General features: G+C 26.7%; 1 protein-coding gene across 1 annotated transcript in view; it reads right to left on the bottom strand.

The window, feature by feature from the left end:
- Window positions 1–23,969, bottom strand: part of LOC114130618 (uncharacterized) — a 72,221-nt gene that overhangs the window by 43,991 nt on the left and 4,261 nt on the right. The window lies entirely within an intron of this gene.

Genomic DNA, 23,969 nt, shown 5'->3' with positions numbered 1-23,969 from the left:
TTTTTTATTTACCTTATAATACGTTTATTAAAATTCTAATTTTCGAAACTTTTAAACATACTTAAATATCATAATTTAAAGTTATTGAATACTCCTTACATCCCATGAGTAGTAAAAAATTTCGGTCTGTGGACTTACAAACTTCTGTTTTATTTTTTTGAGGATCGTCTTATTTAATGTAAATTATTTGTGGATATTTTTTTAAAAAATGCTGATGTACCTAATTTAAAATTCAAAGGAGTGGTTTTTTAGTTATTAAATTGTTTATATTAAAGATAGTATTTCTTAAAAATAATTTTACAAAAATATAAAATATAGGTATGTAATATCGCATCTAGAATTAATTATACTTGGACCATTTTTATGAATAATAAATATTGATAGGATTTATAAGCTACTAATATTTTAAATTATATAATTTGCAGTAGAAAAATGTGGTTCTCATTTGAAAAAATGAAGTTCAAATCTCTGCAGGTCATTCCTTTGTTATACATAAAAATCTCGAGAAATTTTGAAACATAACTTTAAGAACTTTTGAGCATTTTAACTATAAAATTTCGAATAATTACATTATTAAAGAAGAAAATAAGAAGAGTATACTTGGTGGATCACTCTGTATAATATATTATTTGGCCGACGCACGCCGAGTTATGACTGGCAAATGTAATAATAATACACCTTTTGATGTCGAAAACGACGCTCTGGCGGATGTACGGCAATTGAAATCGTATTGAACACGTCGTCGCCGCAGTCGTCATGACGTGCGCGCGTGTGTCGCAAAAAGTTGAAGCGAAAAAAGAACGATCAAATCTCTCTGTTCTTTTGTTCTTTGAGTACAGTCAAACAAGTTTTAAAGGGGAGGGGGCGGTGAAATAAAACATAATCATTAAGTATACCTATACATATCCGTGACGGATACGAAGTAGCTAGGTATATATAAGTAAAAATGAAAAACAATGACGTTTGAAAACGTAATGATAGAATTGCGTGGAAGTGCAATTCTTATAATAATTTAAGTTTGGAAGTTCGGCGAAATGATTCTTGGCGAGGGATGATACGTTTCGAACTTCCGAGGCATATCCGCGTACGTTCATTGTTTTTGCGGCGGCGGCGTCGTCGTGACTTTAACGTACACGAGATTGTGCGTTTGACTAATGCCGTTGTTTTTTTTTTTTACCAAACGCGGGAAACTGCTTTTATTATATTATAAGCCATGGTTTGTTTTCTTTGTACCCGAAAACAGCTGCAACGTATAAACGTAAGACATTTTTGATTTTTAAAAATCTCACCATACACATTTCATATGTTCACATTCAATTGTATACATATTGCATTAGTAAAATATGCGATAAACGTTACTGCTTTTGTTCAGATAATGTGTTTACAATTTTCGGACGACGTGTAAAGCAGAGTCAATATTAAATATTACTTATTTTATTTTATTTTTTTACCACTAGGTTAAAATAAGAAATGCTTGTTTTGATATTTTATTTTCATTTGCTTTAAGTACGTCGTAGTCTTAAACATCAGAACGCGTTTTTCGTTAAGCTAGTATTGTGTATACAACATTTTACCTAATCTGTTTGAAAAAACAATTATTTTTGCACAGTACGTATTTTTAGAGTACATTATAACAGCGAGTTTCTATACAGTAAATATTTTTAATCAATCACGATTGTCTATTGTAAGAAAAAAAAATGTGTACACATTATAATATTTTATATTTTTTGTGACGATGAAGATGAATTTCAGGATAACGATTAAAAAGAAAAAATGTTTATTATAAGATGATGATATTCAAATAATTTTCTCCTCGGTTCTCCGTATCGGTGTCATGGCTGAATGCACAAGGATTATGAGTACCTACCTATCGGATAATCACTTCGGCACGGTTGACGATAAATCCGTATAATATTTAAAACAAATACATCGAATTTCGCCTATTCTTGCAGTTTTGTGATATTATTTTAATAATTGTTTGTTATAATATAATGAAAAAGCAACTGGATGATTTTTCTTCTCCGCGAGATGGATTCGTATAATCTTCGTTAATGACGAATATTGTTTATTATTTATCATTGTATATTGATTAAACATTAACTGTATTATATGCGTGCTAGATTGTAAATAACTTTTTCAGCATTTTATTAGACTTAAGTAATTTCTATAAAATATTTATTTTATGATAAATAATTATTGAAAATACAATAAAATGCAATCTTATTGTGCTGCATAGTTTCAATTGAAAGCATTGTAATTTGTTTTATAATAGGTAAAGAAATCGAAAATGAGGTTCCAATTATTTAATAATTATTATTTAAGCTTAAAGTTGTTATTTTTTTTTTTTTTTTTGATTTTATATTTTTTTTTTCAGTACATATACTGACATTATACATATTATTTGTTTATTATTATTCTATAATATAATGAAATGCTTTGATTTAAAACTTTAATTGTGGTTCAGAGTAAAAAACTGTATCTAGTTTGTACACAAAAGAAATCAAAATTAAAAATTTCTGATACCTTTTTTGTAAACAAATCATGAATTTTCGTGTAAAACCAGGTTTTGACTTAATTGCTTTTAATTTTAATTTTTTTATTTTAAAACAATTCAAAAATGAATAACCGCAGTAACTATTATACTAAGTGTTTATATTATTATTTATTACGCATAGTATAAACTTTTAATACGAGTAATTTAACCTTTATTGAGCTATTTACAGACAACTGAATATTGTTTTTAAATAAATATAGATAGAAAATTTATAAATGAATAAAAATGCTTGTAATAAGTCACTAGCTTTATTTTCCCAATTAAAAGATATCGAAAATGTGTTTTCTGAATATTTTTATAAAAGCATTTAATGTTAGAATTTCGACAATTTATAATTCAAAAGCGTATAAATGTAGATAATTGAAATACTCACCAAATGTTTACACTATTGTTTTCACTTTTGTATTATACATAGTAAAATTTTTTAAATATTTTAGTTCTTTTTTAGTTATTTATAGATATAAAAAGTTTTCGATTATTTTTAGTTTTTATTTTTATAAATCCCAACAAAAAAATTGGTTCAAAGTTTTCTTTTTTTGTATTAAATTGTATTCGAAATAATAAATTATACATTTTTCTCACCTATTATACGTTAGAATATTTAAATTAATTTAAAATTATTTGTTTTATTATTTACAATTAATAATACATAAAAAAAAAAATTTGTACCAATACAATTTTTGTAATTATATGCATTTCAGACTATTATACATTTTTACCTTTGTATCTGAATTGTTAGATGAACTATAGTTCACACTATAGGTACTGACTAAAAGCACATCACATGAATATGGACAATTTCGAAGGTACACCTAATAATTTGTGGTCTTAATTCGAATTGAACGTTGATTAAGTTTGCACTTAATAAGGTATATTAATATGGTATATTATGATACTATATGTTGTAGTAGACCATTTTATCTTATGCATTCTATAAATAATATATGTTACTGACACACAATTTAATTTGATATATTTACTTAAACTATTGTAAAAAAAAAAAATATGTATCTATATGTAGATTTACAAGTTTCGGAGTAAACAGATTTATTCAATTTTATGAAGTGAATTGTAGATAAGTTGACACTTTGAAGGTTCAAAGTAACGTTTTTTTAGTAAAATTTTGAAACAAATATTATTTATACACATCAGTTTTTGACAAAATCGATTTTGTGTTTGTTCATTGTAAATTCAAAATTAAAAGCTGCAGAAACTTAACATTTTAACTTAATATTTTAGAAATTATAAAATTTAAAAACATTATTGCATCTTTTCAGCTATTCATTGGTATCTGAAATTGCTGAACCTTTTTTTTTTTACAATTTATGATGGTAAAAATCAAAAGCTTGAAAATATAATATAAGGTTTCTCATAAGTTATTCTTGTTTAAAGCAAAGCAAAATAAAAAAATAATGGACTTTTTTTTATGTAAGTTTGATATTCAAATTTTGACAAAAATTGAATATTTATAGGTAAAACAACGGATTCTTATCAAACAATTTTTGTTATTTGGTATAATTTAATAAAAATTACTTTTTCTCTGTAAGAAAGCTTTAAAACATAATACAATGTTCCTGGTTGTTGGTTCTTAAAGTAATTAAAAAATATTGATAATGCATAAGTATACTCTTTCGGGTCAATATTATATTCACCTGAAGAATATATATTAATTCTACCAAATCATTTTAAATGTATAGAGATGTACTAGCGAAGTTGGATATTGCTGCATTATATTTTTGAATTAGTTTTAATATATCTAATTGAAGTTGGGAATGATTATATATTTATATTTTCTATAATAATTCCTTCAAAAAATAAAAATTATAAACTTCTGCTACTTAACCTTTGTACTTAGTTAAGACGTTCACTGATGAAAATGCATCATATTCTCTGATAATGTGCGCTTAACCATGAAGGTCAACTTTAAAAGCAACCAATGCTTGTGAATCGTTCTATTCGTTTTCCAAATCATGTTTTTCTTTATCTATATGTATTAATACCCTAAAAAATGTTCAAACTAAAGTGAACATAAGAATTAAAAGTTGCGATAAAAAAAATAAAGTAAGTAAAAACGATAAAAAGTAAAGAAAAAAAAATACAAAAAAATATAAATTTTTAAGATCAAAAAATTGATACCTTAAGTTTTCTTTTAATTTGTATGATCGTGATACAATTATAATCTACAAACGAAGTTATAATAGAGTTTATATGTACCCTTTAGGTAGTACTGAAGTTGACCCGGGCGAGTTTACATGTACCCTTCAGATAATAATGAAGTAGATCCGGCAGAGTTTACCATAAGAAGAGTATAGAGATCATTAAAATCGGGAGTTTACAATCACCCATCGAATTACTAAAAGAATGTACCAAACAGCGTAGTGTAGCTATATTGCATAACCAAATCGCCGTGTTACAGTAATTAATTTATTAAAATTCATTAAAAATAAAAAGCATACTTATGACTTATGATATTCTAAATACTAGAAAAATTAAAATATATATATTAAATATTTCATCGTTTTAAAATAGTTAATATCAAATGTTATGTATTTGTTATCCATGCAATATGATATCTTTTGTACTCAATATCCATTTTGCTTTTCAGTTTTTTTTTTTTTTTTTTTGATATGGACTCTCACAGAAAAATTGTTGTGTGAGTTTTTTGGTGAAATCTATTAAAAACCGATATAATATATATGATTAATGAAGTAACTATAAGCCACACACTGACGCATTGCATCCAATAATCTAACATACTTACACATATTTTTCTAATGCCTAAATTGAATTAAAGAACAAACATAAACTTTTAGAAACTCTACAATAAATCTTCTAGCAAAAAAAAAAAAGGTAAAGAGCAGTAATAAAAAATATATTTTAAGTGAAACTGATCTACTAATTGTATATAATCTTAAATTACTCAAATAATATAATATTGTATTCTTTAAAAATCTCGTTATTGATGGAAAAATACGTGTAAATGAATGCATATACTACTATATAAAACAAAATATACATTATAAAACTAATAAATTAATCGAGATTTTCCAAATTTTCTTGATATAGTAAATAGTAACTCAATGATTATTTAAAATTACGAAGTTACGTACAGATACTAAAATGGTCGGTAAGATGTATTCTTATATAGATGTAATATAAAATATAAAAATGTAATTAAACAATTTCTATAACGAACAATTAAAAAGTGTGCAGGATGAATAGAAAAATGTATTTTTGGGCAAACATGATACATATTACTAAACGGTACTTTTAGAAAGGTGATTTAGAGTAAAAAGAGTAGTTTTACTCAAAAAATAAACTTCCCCAGTTGAATTGTTTGTTTGATGGTAATGATAATATTATCTATTATAAGTTATTATAAACTTTGTCAACGAAAATTTTAGGATACTATACATTTCGGTATGATTAATCGTTACACCAAGAAACATTTCTGCAGCAAAATGAAAATAAATCGTATATTTTACACAATGCATTCCCACACTTGCCGTATGCAAATTCAACTACAACGTCTAAATTTGAATAACACATCGGTCCCAGCTGCACACAAACACGGGGATCCAATCCAAATCTACTATCGTGGTATGTTTAATCAATATTATATTATAATTACCGTTCAATCGCTTGTAATAGTTTGACGAGTACGGTTGTCTTACGGAATTTCCGTTTGCCAATGGTATACATCGAATTTGAGGTAAAGCACCGCGTATCGCAAGCGCGTATATTATACACTCTCGTGTTGATTACTATGTAACATTATGTTAAACGGATCTGAATATTCACAGTTTTGAATGCGATTAACTATTAAAGGTGTTATACGTTTTGAATAAAACTATAATTATCAACTAGGCAGCTTATAGTTATATTTTTGTTTTTTGAAGAATATCCGTTGTGCACTATCACGGAGGTAAACTCGTTTCACAATTCCATAAAAATGTATATTATATTCAATACATCAATTTTTTTTTTTTAATATAATCTGGAAAAGACAATTTTTACTTGATTGTTTTATTGCTTTTTTAGCAATAAACTATGATTAGCTATAAAAAATGCGATAATCGTTTTAAGAAATCAAAACTATTTTTAACAAACATGAAATAAATATGGAAATGATCGCTATAATTAAACGATCAAATATTGTTTATAAATACCATTTTTTTTAAATTTATTAATATAAAATATCTACTTATGGGTATGGTATATATATATATATATACTTATATACTTATTGAATATGCTTAAAAATCATAATTTTGAAACTGCAGGAAACTATTCATTGGACATAGATACTTGTAATTGGAGTACCGCAATATTAGATATTTAAATTTAAAATAATATTTTAATACGTACAATTTCACTACTATTACTAAGTACTAGATACTTAAAAGAAATATATAAAAAATGATTAAGCAATCTAATAATATCCATTATGGCTTATTTTAAAATGTATACCTATTATCTTTAGTATACACGTAAAAGACGTTTAATTCAAGCACTCGAAATAATATAAGACTCAGTTAATTATCTGAATTTATTATTCTATAGTAAATTATTATTTTAAGTCGTTTCAGTGTTAATGTTGACGATTTGCGGAAAAAGCCAGTAAATCCAAAGTATAAACTCATAAATTATGCAAGTAAAAAAAAAAAATAATTTCTCTGCTAAGATAAAAAAGTAAACAATAATGCCATAATAAGATACGATAGATAGTTTCTTAGTCTAATTAAATATAAATGTTTTCAATAATATTATAGTATAAGACACGCATCCATTCTTAAAACTGTGTATTATGCAATATATTTTAATATATATATATATATATTTAGTATTTCATAATTGTTATGGTGATCAAAAATAAATAAAAGTGTTAAGAATTTATGAGTATTGAAAAATAAAAAGATTTTTAGATACAAATTCTAAGAGAATGTGCGTAATCGCGTTATAAAAAGTCAAGTCCAGTCCAAAGTATTTTTTTTTTTTATATTATAATGTAGTAACACTTGTTGAAATTATTTTTTGAAATACTCGATAATACATGGGTAGATCAAAATAGTTTCACTGTACAAGACACAAGATACAATTATTCGATTTGTATGATATTCGTACATATACGTATATGTATATCTTGAATACTACCCTGGCCACCCACCATACAAACGAAAATAATGTTGAGTAAATAATATTAATTTTCGTTTGGATATCTAAAGAACGACGTTGTTACACCGGGGGTTGCGCAAATCGTCATCCATTAACTCCGCTTGCACAATATTATTATGTTTATTCACCACTAATACAACGACAACAACGCGCCCCGAGCTATGACACTCGAATTACTCGCGTTAATGCGGTTTAATTTATTATCGCGTGTCGCGCAGTAGAGGGTTTCAAAAAACCCGTTTCGTATATGATTACGGAGATTTGATCGAAACAAAATATCATTATTGCCATAGGATTGCGAGCAAAAAAAAATAAAAAATAAATATCCTCTAAAGATTATTTTTTAAATGATAAGTTTGTTTAGTTGTATATTAGTATTGTTAAATTTTTTATTTTGTTATTATTACCAAGTGCGCGGCATTCCAATAAAAACCGTCGGTATGATTATGAGGGGGGAGTGGTGGAGTTTAGTAGCTACGCAAACGTTTGACCAACAACAATATCAATATAATATCTATCAAATCCTTTTTATGCGTCCTTTTGACGGCGCACATAAACAGAAAAGAGCTTAATCGTCGTCCGACGACCTGATCGGATTAATATAATAATTTAATATAACATTTTAAACAGCGAAATATTTTTTTTCACGTACTCGAGCTCGAGCTGTGTACTATATATATATAAATTCTTCGGGTCGTTATAATGTCGCGTATGCATTCTGATTTATGGGTTCCTTCGTTCGGATCGGCATTTAGATTGACTTTAGCGACGATGGAGGAGGAGTAGGTAAAGCGCTTGGGGACGTCGAACAGTAAAAGCAGTGTACAAATTTAAACGGCCAGTTTTATTACACAATACGAGCTTGGCCGGAGACCATGAAATAGCGGTCAGATTTGGGTTTTCTCTACTCCGGTTCACGTCCATGAAACGTGGCTCGCAACTCTATCGAATTTTTATTTCGACCGACAAACTAGTGACGACAATGAAATAATATTTTGAGTGCTATGTACGGTCTATACTGCATGTTTAAATAATGCATTTAGAACGAATTTTATGACTTTTAACTAGGCCGATGAATGTATTTATCGTATTTTCGTTCACAAAACAAAATTTTATAGAAAAACGTCGGATAAATATCCTGCCAAAGCCATGAAAAGTTTATATTTATAATTTTTTGCATTATTTATGCATTTTTTTGCTTAAAATATTTTATTGGTTACTGATAAGTTAAACTGACAAATAATAAATAAATACAGACTTAGTAAAAATATTACAGGTTGCTTTTTAAAATTAATTTCGTGGAACTGTTTATTTCATATTATAAGCAACCACCTTAGCATAAAAAGTATTTTTGAATTTTTGATCATGCTATCCATAAATGAAAACTTTCGTTCACATATTATCTTATAACTCTTTCCAGTATTTTATTTTTGGTTGTACTAATGAAATTGTTTCACTGTTGCTTCATTAAAAGAAATTTGGTTATTTTTTATTATTATCATTATTACTGCAACAATTGTATCAATAAAAATGATAAATACGAAATTAACTCAATTTATTAGCTATATTCTAAATGTTTGAAATGTTTGTATTAATAAAAAATATAAAATGTTAACAGTTTAAATTATACTCATGATTTTTTAACGTAGACAAAAATAACTTTTAAGCTAGTTTATCTTTATTTAAAAAGTGATTACATAATTTTTTTAAATTAAAGTGGAATGTACCATTCTGATGTATTTCCGACCAATAAATTAAACGCTTTATCCTCCTCCCCTAAGAAATTCAATCAGTTTTGCAAAAACTAAAAGCTATTTGCTTCGACGTTTTTATAATTGTTTAACTTCAAATATTTGCCCATTACTCGGACATTTATTTATCTCTATATTGCTGGTTTTAGTTTTTGAACCACAATTCAGTTAAAAAGTTGAGTATCGATTTAGATTTATACGTTAGTTGTTATATGTATAATCTATTTTTTAAATATAAGTGTTTTACTTTATGACTCGACAATTATTATCAACAAATTCTTATAAATATCATTTAAATCTATAACTAATTAACTCTGTTCTTAGAATTGTATTTATACTGTCTTAGTACATATAATATATACATACTTTTAAATACACTATGGTTTATCTTAATATTATATTTATGTATTACATTATTAATTATAGTATATACATTATGCATAATTATTGTACATTCAAGTCATAACCATCTGGCTTTGAACAACATTTTAATACAAATATTAATTTTAAATATCTTGATTATAATTTAAATTGTTCTGTTAGTAATAAACAAAGAGTTTATTATTTAAAAATTAAATGCACATGATATTATATAAAACCGGAAGTTAAGCAACTGAATTCTTAAACAACAATACAATTTCTAAATATTATTGAAATAAGTAGACTAACGACATGTTTATTTTTAACTTTTTAATATTGTCTCTGTTAAAGTGTATTCCATACATACGAGGATTATACAGTATTTATTACACAGTACACACATTTTAATTTGGTCAAAAACAATTCTTGAAAATGTTTTTAGTTAAACATGTCTAACGTTTTATAAATTATTTGAAAATAAAAACGAATTATAATAAAATTAAATAAACTTGGACATTTGGCACCGGTTGTATTGTTTTTGAACCAAAATAAATTATTTTCAAACCACCCATTGTAGTATGGATTTAATGTAAATTAATACAATGCGTCCAACGAATTGTATATATGGACAATAGCTGCAATGAGACCCGTCGAGCAAGTCCTTGGAATATTGGTAAAGCAAGAAAAACTGCAAGTGCTCCACCTCTTTCCTTGGTCATATAACTTAACTTTAATTCATAAAACATTCAGCCATTTTCCAATTATTATTATTAATGTATATTTATTAATTAAAACGGACAAACGAAGTAATTATAAATTCAATTTGATTAAAATTACTATGCGTGTACATTAGATGAAACTCACCAATACTGTTTGAGATAGGCATACATATTAATTTATAGTTATCTGGAGTGAATAATTTTTAACATCCAATTTTAGATCCATATCTCGAGGAAAAAATGAATTAAGTTATGATACGATTGTACTCGAACGTAATTTACCGTTTTATTGTTATTACGATTATTTTTTATTTTATTTTGACATACATTTTTAGTTGTTTAAAAAAATAAATGTCAAAATCTTATTTAGTATAATTCCTATCCAGAATCGCTAATTCGATGATTGGCATATTTTTCTCTCTTAAATTTAACAAAATATATTATTCCGCATTTAATCTATTATAAAACGAAACCTTATTTTTCTAACTGGAAAATTATTATTATTAATATTTTATTATTTTATTATTATATATTTATGTTATTATACTTGTTTTTTGGAAATACCATATCTCTAATATCACTCACCATATCACTCTTATAATCGTAATAGTTATAGTGTATAATTTACCATTCAAATTATCATTCTTGTATCGTGTCGGTTTTCAAAATTGTTTTAGTTTTTTCAGAAGTTGTTTAATTTGTGCCATTTCCTTTTTACCAAAACACGATGTTAATTCCATGTTGAGTAATGGGTGGATCGTAGTACTATAATATATTATAAGATGGACGACAATTGTCGCAGTTTCTCTATATTTTATTAGTTTCTCTAAATGTTTTAACGTTGTAAGTATTTGTGTACAAAAATTGTAAACAAAATTTATTTACAATGTAAAAGTAATTCCAATGATTAAACGTTCAAGCAAAACTGTTTGTTGTTAAGTTTTAGTTTAATTATTCCAGAGGGTCCATTTTAATTTCACCAAAATCATTAGACCACATTAGTTACCGATAACAATAACGAAACACTTACTACACGCTGAATTGGTTGAAGTAAGTTATGCGTAGGTACATTATATATATTATTAGTTTAATAAATCATCGTGTAAAATATTGACTTACTAACTAAAGTAACGGTAATCTAAACTAAAAACATTGTTGTAATACGGTAATACTTTATGCATTAGCATTTTTTTTTTTTTTTATAACATTGCGTCTCCGGTTGGCTCAAAGTTTACGGGATACTTGTTCTCGAATTAATGTAAATTATTCTGGCAAATTTCCAAAATATAGGGTATGTAACACTATAACTTATTATGAGGTGGCTTCGCTAACTACAACCCCGATTCCTATGGTGGAATGAAATTAGTTTTACGTGGTGATGTGATTTCTTTTCAAACTGAAACTTTTCCCTTTACTCTCCAACGTACGTAATAAAGCCTTGTCAAAGTTTTATGCACAAGTATGTGAACAAAACCAATGTGGTAAATCACATATTAGGTACCTACTAATTTATATTAGAATAGGGAAATGCATGATATGTTTAATTGAATTTTTCCCAAACAAGGTGGGTCACATAAAGAAGGATCTAAATAATTTTACTCGACAGCTTGTCTTTATCAATTAGAGCGTGAGGTTATTTAAAATTTCAATTATACATTTCAATTGCAATATAAATACGAACGACACTTGGGATAATTTAATTAATGGAATTTCTAAATTAAAATGAACCGTTTTTCACATAACTTACGAACACTGTATATAAACACATGTTAACACATACAAAAAAAAAATATTATACCACATATTAAAATATTTTTTTTTTTATCGTTTATTGTTTTATTTATAATTAACCATGTGATGAAATAATTTTTTAAACAGTATTCGCACTCAAGTGATTGTACTCATTTGTGATTAATTTATAACTATTCTACTTCGTTTAATACTATTTTAATCTATCATATGTAGGAAAAAAGTAGTAGTTGTGTTTACATATTAAATTTTAAAATAAACACAAAATGAATCTATATTTCAGTTTTTTAAAAAATATATTTATTTATTAACTTTTGTTTTTTATATCTTATAGTATTTTTTTTTTTTTTTTACATTGGTATTTAAATTAATAGTAGGACCTTGCAAAATAAAACACTTTAAACTAAACTTTTAATTTATAAACTTTAATGTTATCATGTATCTATAAGAGTGGTAACTTCTAATTTTGACTGTTATTTAAAAGACTAAGGGCGAGAAGTAATTAAATTCTGGAATTCCAACTGTTGTAATAAATTAGTTGTTATCATTTAAAATATATTGCATGTTGTAAGATTGGAATTTGAAAAATGTTTGTTGTATCACTGATTAACTTAATAGAATTATGATAAAAATGAATCATTCGGGTTTTCATATTTTTTCACTTATTATTATTATTTTCTTAATATAATTTATTGTTGTTATTTTATAATTTATTAGTATTTATTTTATTCCAAATTATTATTACAGTTATAATTTTATTATTTATACATATGTTTAAAGAAAATCAACACAATGCTTATAATTAAATTATTTTTTAATAACACAATAGGTTGAAATTTCCGTTCTCAAAAATAAATAGTAAATAGTAGGGTTATGGCATAATCTGTAAAAATAAATGATATCAAAAATTAAAAAAAAAAAAAATATCTATAAAACAACATGTCGATTATTTTAGTCATTCTACTTAATTAACAAGTTATTCTAAGACAAGAAAATTTGTACCATGCACCAGAATGAGAACATTTATTAAATAACGAGTTACACCCTGTATATATTAATGATATTTTTAAATGGAAAACGTACTTGTTTTTTCAGTTGAAGATATATATTTCTAAATTTTTTAATTCAAATTATAATTACTGATAACATAACAAAACATTTTAATATGTATAATCACACAGCTTTTTTTTTTTTAATTGTTTCAAGAGTTACTATTACTTTGAATTACTTTTTTGCTAATATTTGCTAATAGAATATTTTTTCAATATGTTAATGTTACAATAATTTTGAACATTAATGCTGATTTAATTCATTTTAGACAAAATGAGTGACGTAGGTATATGATTTAGAGAGTATACATAAAATTCTACATTCACTTTTTTAATAATTTAAATTTAAATAAAATCAATTGATGATTTTTTCTAATATACTCACTCGTAGACTACTATAGTTAAAAATACTAAAATAAAATAGATTGTACTAAGTACTACAAAGAATATGTTTCTAATAATTCAAAAAAGGGACTTATTTATAAGTAAACAAAAATTAAATTTTTAAAATAAAATATATTACAACATTTATCATGTGTTTTTTGAAAATAAAAACACTTGTTGGGTCTGTAAAAAAAACCTCAAAAGTTCCAAACAACAATTGTATAAAATAAAAATTTTACTGTTATAATTGTCGAGTTTAGAGGCTGTTATTGGACCCATATTTAACAATGTTTTAAATATTTGAAGATAAACCAAATTTCACACATTGAATGCAAGGTTGGTAATTGTTTTAAAATCGAAATACACGCACATTAATCTAAGACTTCATTGACAAGCTCTTTTATTAATACATTTCATTTTTTTTATTTTTACGTTTGCGCTTGCAATTTGAGTGGTAACTTGTTTATAATTGTTTTTTGAAATAACATAATCATTATTGTTAATATAGTAATCAGGTTTATTTGGGCTATGTGGTAAAAATCCATAATTTAGCTCCACATTAAAATTAAAATAAAAATATTCAGTAATATCCATGCAGTACGTTAAAATTCTATTTTGAATAAACAAAGAGGGTCGAGTTAAATAAAATATAAGTTTGTTTTAAATCACGTGGTATATGTGAAGTTTATGTATTGCATAACTCTAGTTCACGGTAAAATTTAAATACAACTCATGATGGTAAATAGTTGATGAATGTATATTTATTTTCTGTAGTTAACATATTGCCGTAACTTCTAACAATGTGTTTAAGAAAAAAACAAGTAAGTAAAACATAGAAAAATTAATTAATTAAATATGATAAAATTATTATAAAATAGTAATTGGTTATTTAATTGCAAAATATATCAATAAGTTCTATGAAAAGAACTTTTATGGTAACATATTATATTGTTGTTTAAATATAAGTAGTTACATGATATAATAACTGTCTACGTAAGTTTTATTACTAATATTGTTTGTACTGTAGTTCTACCATGTAGAAATAATATTTTGATATTTGTTAGAGTTATATTATATACAGAAACTATGGAGACGTCAAAAAATTTTTACTCGGCAGTCCAAATAAAACTCAATAGCCTTAGAATAAAGAAAAAGAAAAAACTTTATTATAAATAGTGGATAATATATAGGTATATAGGTATAGATGTAAGAGAATCATTTTTTTTTCAAAAGATAAAAATCACATCTGAAGTAATTTTGAAATTGCAAAGTTCCGTGCTATGTTTATAGTAAAATGTAATGAAAGCTTTTTCACTGTTGTTTTATTCTGTTTCAATACTTATACTGTGGCGAATATTTCAGTATAAACTAACCAGTATAATGGTTTGTATGTACATCGGTATAATTAAAATTAAGAGCTTTTAAACTAATAATAAGAACATTAATGAAATAACCAACATGCTTGAAGGAATAATATATAATTTTATTCACATATTATTATCAGATCTGAAAATTAGGTAATTGGTTTTCATTGAATAAATTTTGTTTTTTTGTTAACTATCCGTTAAGATAGGTAACTACAATAGTGCAATAATAGTATTATGAATCACTAATAACTACAAAGTTAACTTGAAATATACTGATGTGATATATTAAATAAGTAATAATGGCATAATGACATTAGCATTAAAATTGAAATATCATATTAATAAATAATTTTTGTAATAAATAAACTTAGGTTTAGTAGAATATTAGTTATGAGGAAGTTATAAAAAACTAATGGTTTTACCTTTTATAATTATGTATGATATTTTGGCAGACCCATAATTAATAATTATTGTGAATAAATTGTCTTTATTTACATTATAAAATTTTTTTTTTTATATTAATATCTATTGTTTTTAGTTAATATAACATGTATATATGTATGTAGGTACTTTTGAAAAAAAAATGAAGTATTAATGTACAATTTTAAATATTATTTCAGATTAAAGTGTGTGATACCAACAGATGAAAATCTATGACAACGACTGACAGCATTTAAAGAATAATAATGATAATAATAATAATAAATGTACTGATGGCTGCCGGAAAACAAAAATTTTTCAAATATAAAAAGAAAAATCGTTTGTTTAATTACCATCAGTAATAACCATTAACCATAGTAATAATAAGTATACGATATTGTAATATGCGACTTCAAATATTAGTACAGAAGTGTATTATACCTAACTGTAATGTGTTATGATTTATGTAATTAAGATGAAAATTTTTATTTCCTAATCATAAATAATTGATTATAAATATATGTTATTATTTGATATACCCATTACCTTTCATAAGACATTTTATAGGATATGTTATTGAATTGTCATCTAGAAATGTATATTAAAGGGGTGTAAGACGTAAGTTATACAATATTATTTCTACGCATAACCATATTATTATTCAATTTTAAAACAGTTTTCTACGTAGCAATTTTTCTTTCGAATAAAACGCATTTATATCATGTTCTTATGATATTTTAATTGAATTTTGTCGGGTTTTGTGAAATACTGAAATGAACACGAATATAGATGTATTGAATACCCGTGTACTCTCACATCGATCTTTTTTTTTTTTTTCATAAAATAATGCATGAACATTCCAATCTATACACCAATATAAACGGTCGTTTAAATATACATTTTTAGTCGGTAATATAATATTTATAGTACTATTCAACGCAAACACGTTTCTGTAAACCGTACGTTATAATAATATTCTTTTAGACGTAACGCTGTGGTTGGTAACCACGTATGTAGTCCTATAGGTATATGATATATGTTTTATAAACTAAAGTCGCATGCTCACGTAAAAACAAAAGCTCATCTCTCGGCGACGGGTTTTCGCACATTCGGGTAATTTCATTTCTGATTTATTAGACACCAATAAGTCTGCGGAAAATCACACGATTTGAAATTTATACACGTAGGTAAGAATTCTTACATATAAATATATATTTACGCTCACTAATATCGTGGGAGATGAAATTCTATAAGGTTTTTGACTTTTCGTTTTAAATATGGCTTAGATAATAATAATAATAATAATAATAATATGCCTGAACATAATATTACACGCACAAAGCGCAGTAATGACAATAATCATCGTGTCGCAGAGAAAAATGAAAACAAGTCGTGTATGTGCGTGTGCGCGTGTGCGGGCGTTAACAGAACGATATTGAAATTTTTCGGGTCTGATAAAAGTAAAGAACCTTGACTGTTTTCATCATCGTTCGATAACATTGCGTGGATGTTTAGGAATTGTTCAACCTTTAGTTGACGACAAGCAATTTAAAAGCAAAATACACAGTGTAATATCGACGCGGCGCCGACGGGGTGTTATCCTTTGGCATTATAGATTTATACATGTACGTTTTACACACGTCTTTATGCAGTCGGTATACACATATTATACAGACGACGTACGAGAAGTTTTACGATTTCCATTTACCTTCTAACCGTAATACGTCGTGGCGGTGATGGTATTATACGACACGACGCAGTATATAATGTAATACGTGTATACACGAGCGGACTGTTACCCAACGTATAATAAGAATAATATATGGGAAATAATAATTGTTTTTTTTCTCTCTCTCTCTCTCTGGAATCTATCGCGTGGCGTTTTCCGACGACCGAAAACTATTTGCGAATAAAAAAAAAAAAAACTATCATTGGTAATCTGCAGATGTGATATTATTGCACCACGAGTGTCGCGGGCCGTCGTCTTGTCGTCGTATAGGTAGAGTTTATAAATACGTCAGGGCGATGATGCCCGACGTGTCGTAATCCCCGTCCTGCGAACGTCTAGGCCATTAACTACAGTCTCACGAAAGGATGAAAAAAAAAAAAAAAAAATAAAAATAATAATAATGATGATAATAATAATAACAACAACAACACAGTGAGCGGCGTAATATATATATATATATGTGTGTGTAGGTGCGCGTATATAGTTAATAAACGGGGATCGTTTATTTTGACATTCCCTCGGCAGATATTTTCGTCACAGCAGCACCCTCTATTTATTACTCACTCGCCGTTCCGGTCGGTCTCAATCCTCTTCTCTTCCGTCTCTCTACTTTTTTTTTTTTTTCATCTCCTTATTCTTTTTATCTCATTTTTTTCCTCCGGTTATTATTGTTATCCCAGACAATCGTCCGTATATACGCGTATGTGTGTGTGGGTGTGTGTGTGTGTGTGTTGTGTGTGTGTTTTGTGTTTCGGTGTATAGGCACGTTTTTATTAATCCGCACATACCGCCGTTGTCGTCGTAGTCGCCGCCGGCGGCAGTCCTACACACCGCATCCGAGCCCGGCTACGAATTAACGTCGACTCTAGTATATGGTATAGCTGGTTTTTTTTTTTTGTTTTACCGCTCCGGTCGCATTTACAAACTACACATTATACAACTATATTATAATAATATATATTGTACTGTTCAGTAGAATGTACTGTGTACAGACACAGGCGGACGACGACGGTCCATTTATTTACAATATATGTATAATAATAATATACATATAAACGTGTCTCTTGCCGCCCCACATTTACGCCGTCGTCCGGTCGATTTTCAGAACCGATTTGTTGTTTTTGATCAGACTCGGGGGCTTTTTCACCGACTCGTATTGTTCGTTCTCGGTGGCGGATACAACGGACCGAATCCGAAATAACTCTCTTCTTTTATGCGCTTTGGCTTTTAAAATAATTATTATAATTTACATGAAACTGTTGTTTTCTGCGAAATTTCTAGTTTACCCCTCCCCACCTCACATCCATTTACACCCTAATTATTAGACGAAATGAAGTTTTCATTGGAAACATGTTTTCTGTACAGCAGAAACCTGCATACTATATATTATATATATAAGTGATTTGAATATAAATGAAAACGTAACCATATAACATAATAGCAATGTTTGTAAACCATTAATATATTATGTATTTTATTTATTTATTCGAATCGACTCCAAAATTTGAAACACAGTGTTATAAATGAAAAATCAAATTTTTTTTAAAGATATTATAATTTGAATCTACTGTCAGTCTTTGTTTCCGTGCATATAATATAATATGATGTACTATAATGGTCATTTTGATATTACGATCTAATTTAATGTGAAAAATTGGAAAATTCTTGTGATTTTATATATTGAATGTATTTTATTAAGCTGATTTTTATAAAAAAAACTTTGAAGTATGGATAACCACTAAAAAATAAATATATGTATAAGTTAGAAGTTTTTAGTAGATTTCAAAAATACTTGCAAAGTGAATAAATTAAATAGTAATAAAGTGCTAATATACTGATTTTGACGTATTTGACATTTATATCAGAAAAACGTATAAAATACTAATTTAAATCAAAAGTAATTTTTTCATGAATAATGCAACCTACTATAAAATTTTTGTTAGTATTTTTAAATCCAATCATTAGAAATATCTCGTTCAAAAGGCTATAAATTCGATCGTGATAGATTAGAAGTGAAGCTTTGAAATTTAAATAGTTTTATTTAAATTAATTGAATAAACCAAAAAGCAACTTCCTTAAAAAAAACTACAATGAATTAAAATTAAATTCAACATATTAATTAACAATAATAATGGCATATTTATAAAATTATAATTATATTACAATTTATAAGTTATAATAGTTACAACCTTATATTATTGCAAATAAATAAATAATTATATTTATGTTCGAGTTTTTAATTGAATTCAACTTTAAAAGCATCCATTTGAATCATATTAATGCTTTGTGAAAATATATGTATTATTTTATAAAAATAAAACATTGCTATAACTTTGCATATTTAGTTTGTTTATTCATATAAGATAACATTATAAAATTAATAAATAAATAATAAATAATTTATGTAATCAGAAATTGTGAAAATATGATATAGTTGATGTATTATATCATGTATATCATGAGATATCAAGACTTACGTGTTACACATACATCAGTGCCTGATATATTATATTATATTATAAACTGTTTGAAACTATATTTTAGTATTCAATCATCCGAGTGCTTTGATAAAATCATATACACGATTTTATTAGTATACTGTATACTAGTATTCGGCTTGTATCAAACCACGAAATTAATTAATTCATTAATATTTTGAAAACCACCTATTATTGAACGGAGTTACTTGAAATGCTTTACAAAAGAACCTCGTGCACGCGATGCAGGTTTTCAATTAAACGACTATATTATTAACTTAATTCTGTGAGGCTTTAAGCCACACGGGACAAACTTGTCGTCATAAATCTTATCGAATATCGTGCAGTTAATAGTGACGTTAAAATGATATTTTGCTTGTTTAAAATACAGCACGTAGGTGGTATAGGTACACTAGATAATAAAGGATTGGTTAAATTGTTTAAATATATTGTTTTTATTTAATTTTTTAAGTAGAACTTTATTGCACCAGTATAATTATAATTTATAGTGTATTTATAATTTTAAAACTATGCAGATGACACACCAACATGTTTTAATTCTACGTCTAATTTATTACGTTAATAATATTACCCTGCGGGTTATCGGGAGTAGACGGTAGTAAACACTACTACCTATACTATAATATGGTCTATAGATTATATGCATGTAGAACATAAGTTATAATTATTATGAACCTAATCTGACTCTTCCGGGGAGGTTTACTAAAACGTTTCCGGAGCGGTGGACGACAATGAGTCTTAACGCCGATTTTCCGAGCGATTTACTTTGAATGATCCATAGAATATTTTGATACACCGTGTTTTATGACCGAGTTTTACGAGCGTTAGGCTCCTATAATTATATCGGCGTGAGGTAAACTCCAACCTAGCCACCGTAGGTACGGATTCGAGTTAAGCAATTTGGATCGACCGGAAATGAAAGGATTTATACAACACGCCCCTCCCTGTGCAATCTACATCACGACCAACTACTAATCATTACCCGGCGGCAGTTAGTGCTTCTTAGCGTGCTCATTCGTCTGTAATTAACCGAAATGTTCATCGCAAATTATTATCGTGACACGTAATTGAATCAGATTTGGTTCAAAGCCATCGGACACGTCAAAGGTATTTTAATGCGCCTATATGTATGTGCGTGCGTGTGTGTGTGTGTGTGTGTGTGTGTATGCGTAAAGAGTGATAGGAGGGGGTGAGGGGATATAGTCAGAATTTTAATGTTTTGGGTCTTATTTTGACCATTCTACTGAAGCTCTAAGAACACAAAATCATTATCCCTGTGCGCATAGGTAGATAGATAAGATAGACACTAAGGAAAAATGGAAAGAGGAAAGTTGAACTGCGTAGGCAGTATACACAGGAATCGAATTGTTCCTATTAGTATTAATCAGTTTTTGTGTCCAAGCGAAAAGCGAATCATTTAATTTTTTGATAAAGAATAGAATAATGATAAACTCTACAGTAGGTAATATGTATTATTTAAGTTGTAACTTTTAAGTGAATCGCGGGGCTTTAAGTGAGTTATTATAGTGGTCGAAATTAGTGCAAACGTATTTGCTTGACAATAATAATAAATTACCTACGCAATTTAACATGTTTTACAAACTTCACGGAACAATGTATACAGCTTATAGCACTTATCTGTAATTGACTTTCCAAATAATATAATATTTACATAATAATATCATGTTTCTTTAATAACACGTGTATGCAATATGCATATACATATTTTTATGTACCTACATTTGTTTTTTTGTAAGTATTTTCATAAAAAAAAAAATACAATTTCCTTTACTATTTATTATGTATAAATGGATATTGTGGTCTTTTTAGATTCAAATTGTCGTTAAAGTGTAAATTATGCTGGTCGATAAAAGAAACGAGAACCGTGTGAAACGTACCTTCGCACCGCAAATATCCTAAAAAACACTGTAGTATATAATATCATGCGTATTGCACATGCTTTATATTAATACTGATTTTGAATTGCGAAGAAAATTTGCCTTTAAAACAACTAGAAAAATATTCTAAAAGTGAGGAAATGGGAATATTCAACTATAATATCTATACTGTTGTGCGTAGTCAAGCCCGTATTAAAGCATTTAAGGGCCCTTAGTTGCTGATATTGGTCTGATATTGGAACTTCAATAATGGAAAACAAAAAAATAACATTTTTGATGTATATTATACTCGTACGCATACTACCTAAGCCGAATCGGTGTACATATGATTATAAAATATATAAATTATAATTATTCACTGTTAAAAAATATAATATCAGTAATATTAATGATATTACTGAAATTCAATTATAAAAAATACCTATAAAAATAATAATATGGTTTAATAGTTTTAACAACTTAATGTTTATATAAAATATATTGCTTAAGTTAATGACACATATTAATACTTTAAAAAATATATAATATGTGTATTTACGAAACAATAATTATATTATATATTTTTATTATTATTTTTAATAAAGCAATATAATTTATCAAGGTTAACATTTGTATAAAAAATATATAAGCTTTAAATACATTCATTTTTATTTGCAACTAAATTAAATAAAAAATAATATTAAATATAAAAAAACTACTGGAAAATTTAATACAAGATTTTTATATTTTAGTAGTTTTTTCTTCTTTGAATACCTAATTGTAGTTTAAGACATAACTATTGATATATATTTATTATTGATAAGTATACACTATTACTAATATATTTTAATGCACGCCGTATGTATATACTTAGTATTAACAATTATTATTGTCATCGTCAAAACTTCTCACCGACCTGGACCTCATTATTTTTAGCTTATCAAGGGAAATAATAGTATAAATAATATAAAAATTGATTATATTATACAAAACATGGATAAAAATTAAAATCCAACAAATTCAAATAACGAAAATTATAATGTGTTTTAAAATTAAACTTTTATATGGAATCTTGTATATTGAGTTATGTCTAATTTACTATTACCATCAATTCCATCGTATTTTGAGTACCTAAATATTACACATAATAGCACATTCACGTTCACATAATATTTCAGTTAATCATTAACATTTTTTGAAGCGATACCTTTTTTTACGGGTAAATAAATCTATTCTTAAGATAATCACGAACGCATTTTAATTAATATTCACGGTGTTCAGTTAATGTTAATTAAATAGTGCACATATATTATTATATTATTATATCGTATTGAGTTTATGCGTGTTACGTCCAATCTATATATATATATATATCATTATAAGATGCGATAAAATTTGTTAATTCCAAATTTCTCTTAAAACCCCAGAGAAAAAATACATGCTTCTAGGGTTTTATACAGTTTTTATTTTAAGCTACCTATCGTACACAATTAAAACAATTGAAACAAACAATAGCAATTTAATGTAACTATCAATATTTTATCAAGCTAAATAAATGTAGAATGCAGAAGTAATACTACATTAGATTATCTGTTATATTTTTCTTGTATTTGTTTCGTCGATACGAATCGTAGGTATTGAAAACTATAAATTGCGCGTGAAAAATTATTTTTGACAGACTGTTATTGCATCTTATCGAAAGTCGAAGTATTGAAAAATGCGTTCCACCAATGAATTATTATTGTAAAGAAAATAAAAACAGTGAAAATTATATTATACTAGTACAAGTATTAAACAAATAAAGACAATAAAATGCGTTATCGACTAATCGACTATATTATATTGATCGATTTTAAGCTATTAGTTCAAAGTAGGTAAATCATCCGTTTGGGAATACCACGACCAATACTTTTCAATTGTAGCAGCCGCGTTAGATAACGAGTTTCGATGTAGGCCATTTGTGGTATGGCTCGATGCAGCGATATCGTTGCAAACATTTTAGAAAAAAAATCGAGGGTATAATAATTGATACATAGGATATTAAGTTTGGACGGTTTACAATATTCTCAAGGGTCCGAAAATGTTCGCTTTCGAAGAAAGACATCGGCTTAAAACATTTTGTTGGGTCTAAATGTGACTTTTGGGAATGTAACTGCAGTGTATAATATTTTACTGATCGCGGTATTTAATCGTAGTCTGTTAGTCATAAAGATTTAAAAATTAAAATTATATTATTTATATTTATATAAGTAATTAGAGTAATAAATAATACATTGCATATTATATTGTACCATACCCAGACATTTTATATTTGTTTTCGACGAATTATATCAATAC

The sequence above is a fragment of the Aphis gossypii genome, chromosome 2 (genome assembly GCF_020184175.1).
Source record: "Aphis gossypii isolate Hap1 chromosome 2, ASM2018417v2, whole genome shotgun sequence".
Classification (NCBI taxonomy): domain Eukaryota; kingdom Metazoa; phylum Arthropoda; class Insecta; order Hemiptera; family Aphididae; genus Aphis; species Aphis gossypii.
This window is presented reverse-complemented; position numbering and strand designations above follow the sequence as displayed.